We start from the raw sequence: 11,659 nt of genomic DNA on the forward strand, positions 1-11,659 counted from the left end.
ACTTCTGCACACGCCATAGGCTGAGGTTGCTGTCCTAGGGACAAGAACTAATATAATTTCTTCACAATAGTGTGTTGTGTGGGTGCGAGGTCATGATCTGTGGCTAACTTATAGACTCCTTTAGGATGGGAAAAGGAAGGTTGGGATGGTCTACGAGCAGCGAAATCATGCTGCTGAGAATTCTTGGCGAGGTTCTCAAAGAGAGCCTAGACCTCATTCTCATGTTTCGTGAGGAAAGTACCTCCACAAGATGCATCTATCATGGCTCTATCACGCTAAGCTAATCCTTTATAAAAGGTCATAACTAATTGCCACCTTGGGACTTGGTGATGAGGATGACATTTATGCAGAAGGTCCCTAAAGCGCTCCCATGTCTCAAAAAATTGTTTCCCATCCAATTGTGAGAAACTAGCAATTGCCTTCCTCGGCTAGTTAGTCTTCCCAAAAAGGAAGTACTTTTTTAGGAATTCATGTTGCATGGTGGCCCAGTTGGTCACTAAGTTTGGTTCTAATGAGTTCAACCAATATTTGGCTTTATCCTTCAAAGAGAAAAGGAATAACCTGAATCGGAGGGTATCATCACCAAAGTGAGGTATACGGATGGTGGAATAGATTTCAAGAAACTTATCTAGATGCCTGTGTGGATTTTCAGTCAAATTACCAAAGGAATTAGGAAGCATTGAGATAATAGAAGTCTTAATTTCAAATCGTGCCCCCTTGACTTCCGAAAACTGGATGTAAAACGACGAGGTGTATATATTGGGTGTAAAGTAGTCTCTAAAAGGCTAAAGAGGTTTCTCTTCCACCATAGGTTGGCAGGGAGCTTGGAGTTTCAGGTTTTGAAAGGTTGGAGCTTGTTGACATTTAGCTATGACTTTGGTTCGGAAGACTCTGCTATCTTGGGACTAGAGGTAGATTTCCTAATTCATTTACGAGATCTCTCAATCTTAGTGTCTAAAGTCACTAACTCAGGATCCAAAGAGTGCAAACCTATTATATACACATACAGTGGACAATTAAGAATTTAGAGTATCAAACAAAAATAAAAACAAAACAAAACAAAGAAAAACAAAGCACGTAGTACTTTAAATTAAAAATTAGCTTACTACCGTAACTAATTCCCTGACAATGGTGCCAAAATTTGGTAGGTTCACCAAGGCTTAGGTCCTTAACTACCAAAGATAAAATTTATAATCTAACTAACCCCATGTTCAAGAGAACAATGAGTAAGTTGGGTGCCGATCCTCACAGACTCTAGTGCAGTTGTTTACCACTTCTAGTCTAATTTATTACACTTTGTGAAAAAGGGAAAAAGGTGAAATTTTGAATGTATTTTTCTATCAACTACAAAAGGAAATAAATTATATTAACACTACTCCAACAAAGCCATTCTGAAATCATGAATCCAACTTAGGCTATCATTCGCGATGGCTGTGTCTGGACAGCTATCCGTACTAGGCTAAACGGTTAAATGAATGATTCGAGTGGCATAGGGTAGCGAAGGTGCACCAATCATCAAGAGCACGATCGGGAACCAGGGTATACCCTATCCAGCGATCACGAAAAAACCCATACATGAACCGTATCCTATTACGTATGAGTGACTGAATCCCTAGCTATGCTATCCTATCTCCTAGGGTTTCATCATAATTAAAGAGATAAAAGTGCATGTAAATTAAAGACATGAAATTTAAAGTTTAGGTATTTAAATAAAAGCAGTGTAAAAGAATATGTATTGAAAAATGGCTCCAATTGCAGCTTGAAGGTCTATGACTAGCGATCGGAAATACAATCAAGAACCTGCTAATCTATGCGGAAGCACCTAGAACTTGAAGGTTGTCACAGGCCTTTGAAGAATCCAAGCATAAACCAGTATTAGGAATTGAAAGGAAAGAAGTAAATCTACTCTAAGTGGCACCCAAAGACACTCTAGATCTGTCACAAACCAAAGAGGGGCCAAAGGGGAACCCTAGGCACATAGTCGAAGCTAGGTTTTATACCCAAAATGGTTTACAAGCGTTCAAATTCAAATCAGGAAACTTTTGCAGAAAATCTCACAAAGAAGATCGCTAGGCTCGCGTTTGTCGACCAGGTTGCACCTCTGTCTTCCCATGGTCGCTCCCTGGTCGAGACTCATGGGAATTTTGGGGTTGAATCTTGAAGCTTTCTCGACCTAGTCATGCCTATAGGTCTTCCTGGTCGCTGGACTAGTTGAGACTTTTGAGAGTTCTGAGGATCAATCGTTAGTATTTCTTGACCTGGTCGCACCTATAGGTCCTCATAGTTGCGCCACTAGTTGAGACTCTCGGGGATCTCAACTTAAGTCAGTCTCAGTTCAGCCGACTTGGTACACCTCAGGGTCACCTGTTTGAGTTGTTGGTCAAACCTTGCAACATCTCACTTTCAGCCTGAACCTTGGAGTCTTCCATATATGACCTAGTCACCCCCTATGCTTGCTAGTCACACCACATGGTCGAGCCAAGTCTTGTTTGCTTTGATGAATTGAGGCTTTGGGGGCTTAGTTGAGCATCTGATTGAACCTTTTTCTTCCTAATTACTCCCTTGGCTTCTAGCATTGCTTAACTCCTTGATTTTAACTTGATTTTCCTGCAACATGAACACACTATGCATAACTCCGAATTATGATAAAAGAGGGTAAATACACAATAAATGAGGACAAAATATAGGTAAATGGGGGCCTAAAATAGTGCATTTTAGGGACACATCAATGGCTCTACTACAATCATTGGAGAATCATAGGTCATGATGACTATTATGATATTGAAGATTGAGTAGAGAGGAAATGTTTGTCCTACATTGATAAAATAATCAACATCGCACCACCACACCACCTACCGATGTCATCTTCAATGATGTTGCCTTAGCCTTTATTCTAATGCAAGTTGTTCAAGAACACATGCTGGTAAGCCACTCTCCTCCCTAAAACCCACCTACAAATTTTGATTCCTGAGATGGGTTTTAGTCATTTTTGTCTACTCTTTTTCTAATTCTATTTGTTTTGGCTATTCTAATTTGTGAAGGAGATGTTGAGTCATGTATTAGTGGGTGTTGATTAGACAATGGGGGACGCGGGCTGGGACACCAGCAAGGCATTCCATCTTTTCTCCTTAATTTTCGTTGCCTTTTTTTTTTTTTTTTTTTTTTATGACATTAAACCAATTTAGTAGCTTTGATGACTACATTTGCAGAAATTAATGTACAGCGACTCAATATAATTTAAGTGACAAGTTTGGTGATGGTGGTTGCCTTTAGCCTTATTAATTTCTCCCTGTTAATTAAATTTATATACAAGGTTATAGAAAATGTTGTATGTCATTCATACAATTTTATATTTAAGCTAAATTTAAATAAATTCCAACATAAATTAACAACTTTCAATTTCTTTAGCTTCTCCTTGTAACTAAACATAACAAATTTCTTTCACATAAGAGAAACTTAAATATATTTTCATTAAAGGGTGCTGGTGAAGGGGTCTGCTGCGGAATAGCCCTAGGATCTAGCTGTAGTGCGTATGGATAACAAAAAAAAAAATGATCTGGCATACCCGGTTAAACAAAAATTCGATCTTTCAAACCTGGATTACAATAAAAATTCGATCTTGCAAATCCTAATTACGTGATTAGGATCATACCTACGAGATCTCTCTGGTTTGATCTTGATTCTACAAGCACGAAGAAGAACTCCTGAATCTGCAAGCACGAAGAGGAACTCCTGGATCTTCGAGATTGAAGAAGAACTCTTGGTGATGACCAGGGATCTTCTTCTGTATTCCTTGACCACACCTTTCTCCTCAGAGAGTGGGCTCGTCAGTGGCGGTTAGGGTTTGCTTCTCATGAAGACATTTGTCTCTATGTGTGCGTTTTTGTCTAACCCTTGCCCCTAAATGGAGTGCGTGTATATAGGCTATAGCAAGGACCTCTGGGCAAATATGACTAGGGCTTCCAACGTAATTAAGAATTCCTAATTCGACCTAGTTTAATATTTAATTACGTTAATTACAATTGACACCACTAAAGAATTATAATTGCACTCCTTGTCATATTCGAAATTAAATTTCGAGCTCCTATTATTAAATATTTATTTATCTCCCCACGTAAAGATTATAGATACCCATCAATTAAATTAAATTACTGACAATTTAATTAATCTACATATTAATTTCCTCAGACCTTCCACTTAACTTATTTGATGTGTCGGATTCAAAATTCACTTGCAGGGTTTGACACAATCAAAACTTATAAGCTTCCTCAAGGGGGTATGATCAATCCTGATACCGAGACATGGATTCTATCAATAATTAATGTTCACCATACACATAATGTCATTACCCAACTCACTGAGTTTATTGACCCATAAAGAATCTCACTCTTCAATGAATCAAAGTAATAAACACTACATGCATGTGTCCAATAATCATATCAGGATTAAGAGCATAAGCACTCATAATAATCATAAGGTAATAATTGTTTTATATACTTAGTATAAAAGCAATTACCCCAAGATGGTCCTATTCAATACACACAAAGTGTGCTAGCACAAGGAGTTGGAACTATACCATTCCCCATAGTCAAGACAGACCTATTAAAACCTAATGCTACAGTCCTACCAATGGTGTGTCCAATTCCATTTAAGACTATGAACAATAAAATTATATTCTATAAGAACTGATGATCTAATCTTTTGTGTGTAAACCGTACTCTACACACTAGATCATCTACTATATAGAATAAAAGACACACATGCATAATCATTAAATAGATAATGTCAGGAAAACATTGCTTACAAATATTCTCATGAAAATGGAATAATTGAAGTTATTAATAAACAATAAAACTGATTACATAAATCATGTCTTTTAGTATAAATCTCCAAAAATCTCTCACTTATACTCAAAGTCATGCTGCTATAAATCTCACTCGCATTCCCTCTACATGACTATCAAAAGTATTAGCTGGTAAGCTCTTTGTAAAAAGGATCTGCCAGGTTGCTTGCGGATGCAATCTTAGTCACCATCACATTACCTCTCTGCACGATATTTCATATCAGGTGATACTTACATTCGATGTGTTTTTCCCTCTTGTGGGTCTTGGGTTCCTTTAAGTTAGTAACTGCCCCGCTATTATCACAGTAAAGTGTGTTAGGCGATTGTGCCAAAGGCTCCACCCCCAGATCCAATAGAAAGTTGCTGAGATAAATTACCTCCTTGGTTGCCACATATTCAGCCTCTATAGTGGAATCTACAATACATGATTGCTTGATACTCCTCCAACTAATGGCTCCACCTCCTAGTGTAAACACATTTCTCGAGGTTGATTTTCTGGAATCCTTATTTGACTCAAAATCTGAGTATGTGTACCCAATGGATACTAGACTATTTGCCTAATAAACTAACATATAATCTTTAGTCCTTTTCAGGTACTTGATTATATGTTTTATCGTAGTCCAGTGTTCCTACCCTAGGTTAGACTAATATCTGCTGACCATGCCTATGGCAAAACAAATGTCAGGTCTAGTGCAAAGCATAGTATACACGAGGCTTCCTATTGCTGATGCAAAAGGAACTGGCTTCATGTTCTCTACCTCAATCGGTGTTTTAGGACACTGATCTTTGGATAAAGAGATTCCATGTCTAAAAGGGAGTAACCCTTTCTTGGAATTGTGCATGCTAAAATGGGCAAGAATCATATTGATATAAGTAGCTTGTGATAAGTCTAACATCATTTGCTTACGATCTCGCAAAAGCTTGATCCCAAGGATGTGACTGGCTTCTCCCAAGTCCTTCATGTCAAACTGTCCAGATAACCACACCTTAACAGACGATAATACCCCCACATCATTTTCGATGAGTAAGATATCATCCACATACATCACCAAGAATACCACTACATTTCCATCATGCTTTTTGTATAAACTTGACTCCTTAGGGCATTGATCAAAACCATAAGATTTAATGGCTTGATCAAAACGGATGTTCTAATACCTAGACGTCTGCTTAAGCCCATAAATGGACTTCTTAAGCTTGCACAACATGTGCTGTTGGCCTTGAAATCTAAGGTGTAGTCCCAAAAGGGAGGGGTGAATTGGGTTTTTAAAAGTTTATTCTAAGTCTTTTTATAAATACACAACCTTTGGTAAATTCAACAAACACACAAGAATTGTTTAATTTTAATTCTTAATTTGATCAACCCAATAATTCATTATCAACACAATACAATGACAATCAACCAACCAAACAATCAATTAATCAACCAAAAAAAAATACCAATGTATAAGCTGCAGAACTTTGCAATATCCAGTATTTGTAAAAACTCAAAGTAGAGTTTGAATGAAAACCCTGTATTGATTTTGATTAAAGCCCTGTTTAAAATTTTGTTTGCTTCCTTTTAACTAAGGTTTCTGCAAACGATTAATCAATGTACTCCCTTTAAAGTTTCCGCAAAAGATTAATCAACGTACTCCCCTAAATTAAAAGTCTTCTCAATCTCAACTTTTAGCTTTCGCGCTCAAAGACATAACATACTCCCCTAATCTACGTAGGCTTATACCCAGCCTACGTCCGCGCCTTAAGCCAATACCACATAAGGATTCCATTATACTGTTCCTTTTCGGGTGGAACAAACCATTACAAGCCTCCTTAAGTGTAGAGCCCCCTCTCCAAGTGATACCCCACGCTTGGTCAAACGGTCCAATCAACCTTGAACCGTCAAAAACTACAAGAACAAGAGCAAGAACTTGTATACAAAAGATGCTCTCAGATAGAGCTTATTAGTTCAATTTAAATCGCTAATATACTTCAAAGTAAAAATCAATATGCAATGAAATTGAAGCTCAAAGTATATTTATCACCGGGTTGTTCTTTCTATGATTGAAAGATTCAGACTTTGTGCCCAATTTCAATGAATAAATCTCAGCAATGCTTAGTAGAGAATGTCAGCAAGATGTGAATAAGAGAGCCTTTGAGAGTTTAGAGCAATTTGAGAGTATTTAATGGCTGAAAGTATTTCTTGGTGTTTTAAAATCTTTGCCTTGGGGGCAATATATAGAGTTTAAAAAGTGTATTCCTTGTTCCCCAAGTTTACTTGGAGTGTTTCCCAAGTTTGCACGAAGTTTGGAGCCCATGAAACCAAATTTAGAAACTTTCCCGCACTGAACTTTTTAAAAGGTTTCAAATGGCAGTTACCTGTCTTAAAAGGGTCAGGCACCTGTCTAGTTCAAATCTAGTTTTATTTAAAAAGTTAGTGTATAATCAGTCTCCTCGCAAAACAAGGTCAGTTGCCTCAGTTGTCGAGGTCCGGCACTTGTCAGGGTAAGTTGAGGCGCCTAACACCCTTCTGTTTGCCAATCTTAAAAAACATAAAAAAGGTCAGTCACCTATCTGTTTTAGGTCAGGCGCCTGAGCATTTGAAAAACTTGTTTTTTTAAGACTTTTATTAAAAACTCTTTTTTCTCTTTGGGCCTTTTAATTTATAACTTTGAAAAATATTTTTCAAGGTCTTAAAAATAGGTCTCTAGGTTTTTATTATCCCTAAAGAACTTCAATGCATTCATACTGAACTTTAAATTGAAGTACTTACATAAGACTTCCTTAAGACTCTAAAACTTTCAATTCTTGAAGTCTTCATGTATGTATTTGCTTTGAGTTCATCTTGTCTTGAGCTTTAACATTCTTTGAGCTTTCATAATATTTGTCAAACTTTGAGCTTTCATAAGATTTGTCAAACTTTGAGCTTTTATAATATTTGTCAAACTTTGATCTGAGCTTTTTTTGAATCACTTGTTTGTAGGTTTTCAATGTACTCTTGTGATTACTTGATCTTGAACTTTCTAATACTTGATTCTTGAAACATCATCACTTTAAAAGCGTATTAATTATCATCAAAAATAAGATTTTAAGCCTTGTAAGACCAACAATCTCCCCCTTTTTGATGATGACAAATAAGGAGAAAAAATAAGTAAGCCTTAAAAAGGCTCCCCCTTACAATAAACATCAACTTAACAATATTTGTAATATCAAGATCAATTATCATGCTCATATACATCATTGCATAGTTGAGCCAATATACATGCTTAGGTATGTCATGCTAGTGTCATGCTCAATTTTTGCCCAAAAATTCTTCCCCTTTTGACATCAATCAAAAAGAGTAAGATATCTATAAAAATATATAAATGCTAAGGCAAAGAGCAACCATAAGCAAAAGTATATATTAAGTGAAGGCACAAAACAAAAACTTTGCAATCATCATGCATAAAAAGATAGACAATAAGTCCCCAAAATAACATGATAAAATACAAATGATTTTATATCATATTTTTTAGTAATTTCCATAAGTCATGATATCATTACATAACAAATCTAACTCCCCCTGAATGAAACGTATGTCATATTCAATAAATTTATAATTTCATTCATGAAGTATAAACTATGTATTCATGAAGGTGTCAAGATTATCAGTCATGCTTTTGAATTTATCATGCCATGCTCATACTTAGTTTGCTTACATTTAGTTTTGCTAAATTTTCTTCCCTTTTTATATAAAAAAATAAGCCAAAAGAAATATTATGCAAAAGTACTAAGGACAAAAAAAAAAAAAAATTCCACATTTAGATCACAATAACAAGGTCCATAAGTCAGCATATATTTTAATCAAAACATGGTCATCCATTATTCATCATGCCAAAAAAATATATAACATAATCCAACATCAGCATGTAAACTTAAGATGGTCAAGAGAGAAAAAAAAAAAAAAAGAACTAAGCACAACAAAATAATATTTCAACCTAACTTAGTGTTTAGTTTCACAAAATATATATGCATCTTGCCTTACCATTAGATTTGTATGCTCATGCTTATGCTTTCTTCAAACACTTTTCTTTATTACTTATTTGAAAGTCTTATGCAATAAGCTCAATTTGCTTCAGATTTTTTTTCTTTTGATTTCAGATAATTCTTTTGCACATGAATACCAAAATATTTATGGCTTTTAGAATCTCAATACTTTTTAAGTTAAGCCTTGTACAATCCAAACTTTATTGATTTGTGACCAACAATGTCATTCTTGTATTTATTTGTTTCGATATTATAGTTGTCAATTATCTCTTAAACTCTTCTTTAAGATTTTCCATTTCAACTAGTTCAATATCCTTGTAGTAACTTTCCATATATTGAACAAGGAGAAACTTTTTTCTTATATTTGTATTGGCTATCTTGAATCTTGTAGGCTATGGAGGCATCCCTTTTCATTTTAGTATAGATTTAGCCTTCTTAATTTCTAAAAAGGGAATGGCTAATCCTAATATATTTGGAGTCCTTAGATTGTGAACTAGGCACTTTATTTATATATATATATATATATATATATATTTTTTTTTTTTTAATTTTTTTATCTTGGTACCCATACTTTCTTGGACCCGAATGGTTTAACAAGAGATGTTTCTTTTACTTTCCAATTTTTTTTTTTTTTTTAATTTTGCACCTTTTCTTTTTAATGGACATTCAAACTTAATGTGTCCTTTCTCCTTACATAGAAAACATGTGGTATGTGTGTAAGCATTTGAGGAGGTGCTAGCATAATCTTTGGAGGCTTTTGTAAAGTATCCCATGCAAAGATTCTTTTTTCTTGTATTTTCAATTCTATTGAATCATAAGCTTTCTTTATTTAAGGACATTCTTTGTGTGCCAAACATTTTATCAAAATTCTCATTTCCTCTAGTAAAATTGTAGCTTATTTTAGTTTGATCCTCAATTTTTCTTTTAAGATCACCAATTTCTAAGTCTAGTATATTTTTACCTTTTTCTTGTAGCTTTACTTGGTCTTGAGACATCTTGCTAATTTTGTTTTCTATTTTAGAGATATATAGATCTTTCTCATTATCAACGGAAGTTTGGGATCTTAGATCTTCCAATTCTTTCATCACCTTTTCATTCTTACTTTCTAATCTCTTAATTTTTAAATCATTTTCTCTTTTAGCAAGATTTTTAGATTTCTTTTATAACAACTTCATTCTTATTTTTCAATGAAGTGTATCGTTTAATTACTTTAACAAGAATTTTATGAACTTTGAATAGTTCATTTTGTAATTCTTCATAAGATGCATACTCTCATCATTGGATTCATCAGATGGGCAAGATTCATTGTATGAGTCATTTAATGATTTGGATGTGAAACTTTGTTCTTTATCATCATCCCATGCCATAAAGCAAGCAACTTCTTGGTCACTTGATTCACTATCTAAACTACTTGTACTAATATTATCCCATGTAATGGCTTTCATTGCCCTTTTCTTTTTCTTTTTGGATTTTTTCTTAAGTTGTGGACAATCAGGTTTTATGTGTCCCACTTTCTTACAATTATAACATGTTGGAAGTTCAGCATTTGTTTTCTTCTCACTGATTTCCTTTTCTTCATCTTCATCTGATTTTGAGTTCCAAATTTTTCTTATAAATTTATTCTTCTTTCTAAGGATTTTCGCAAGTTTCTTGGTTGTGAAGGCTATTTCATTTACTTCCATCTCTTCTTCATCTTCATCACTAGAACTTTCACTTGAGGCTTTAAATGCAATGGATTCTTTGTTTTTAGATTTTCCACTTCTTTCGTTTATTGCCATCTCATAAGTGAGTAGAGAACCTATTAATTCATCTAGGGAGATGTTTTTCAAATTTATTCTTTCAGTTATTGCAGTGGCCTTAGGTTCCCAAATTGGTGGAAGTCCTCTAAGAATTTTTCAGATCATTTCATAAGTTGAGTAATTCTTTCCTAAGGCATTGAAGGAGTTCATTATATGGGTGAACCTAGTGTACATACTAGTGATGGTTTCATCTGGGTTCATTCTAAAGGCATCATCCTCGCTTGTGAGCTTGTCGATTTTATTATCTTTAACACCAACCGTTCCTTCATAAGTTACCTCTAGTTTATCCCATATTTCTTTAGCTGTTTTGCAAGCCATGACCCTATTAAATCCATTTATATCAAAAGCACTATATAAGGCGTTTATTGCGCTAGAGTTGACTTGTAAGATTTTATGGTCAATTTCGGTCATGTCTTTATCTTCCTTAGGAATTTATTTTCCATCTACAAGTTTTGTAGGAATTAAGTCACCATGTGTGACAACCTTCCAAGCTTTCCAATCCATGGTCTAAAGGTAAATCCTCATTTTTTGCTTCTAGAAGGTATAGTTAAGTCCACAAAAGATCGAAGGTTTGATTGAGGATTGACCCTCTCCAAAGGAAGTCACGCCTATGTGTGCCATTTAGATCTTTTTATAACTTCTATTTAAGATTTACTATGACACGACTCTGATACCAATTGAAAACTAAGGTGTAATCCCAAGAGGGGGGTGAATTGGGTTTTTAAAAGTTTCTTCTAGGTCTTTTTATAAATTCATAGCCTTTGGTAAGTTCAGCAAACACACAAGAATTGTTTAATTTTAATTCTTAATTTGATCAACCCAATAATTCAATATCAACACAATGTAATGACAATCAACCAACCAAACAATCAATTAATCAACCAAACAAAATACCAATGTATAAGTTACAACACTTTGCAATATCCAGCGTTTGTAAAAACTCAAAGTAGAGTTTGAATGAAAACCCTGTATTGATTTTGATTAAAGCCCTGTTTAAACCTTTTTTTGCTTC

General features: G+C 34.8%; 1 non-coding gene across 1 annotated transcript; it reads left to right on the forward strand.

The window, feature by feature from the left end:
- The first annotated feature begins 324 nt into the window (after nt 1-324).
- Nucleotides 325-431, forward strand: LOC131165116 (small nucleolar RNA R71). The gene has a single exon (XR_009139438.1). It is a non-coding gene; the product is annotated as a small nucleolar RNA R71 (small nucleolar RNA).
- The last annotated feature ends 11,228 nt before the right edge of the window (nt 432-11,659 follow it).

The sequence above is a fragment of the Malania oleifera genome, chromosome 9, assembly GCF_029873635.1.
Source record: "Malania oleifera isolate guangnan ecotype guangnan chromosome 9, ASM2987363v1, whole genome shotgun sequence".
In the NCBI taxonomy this organism is placed as follows: Eukaryota; Viridiplantae; Streptophyta; class Magnoliopsida; order Santalales; family Ximeniaceae; genus Malania; species Malania oleifera.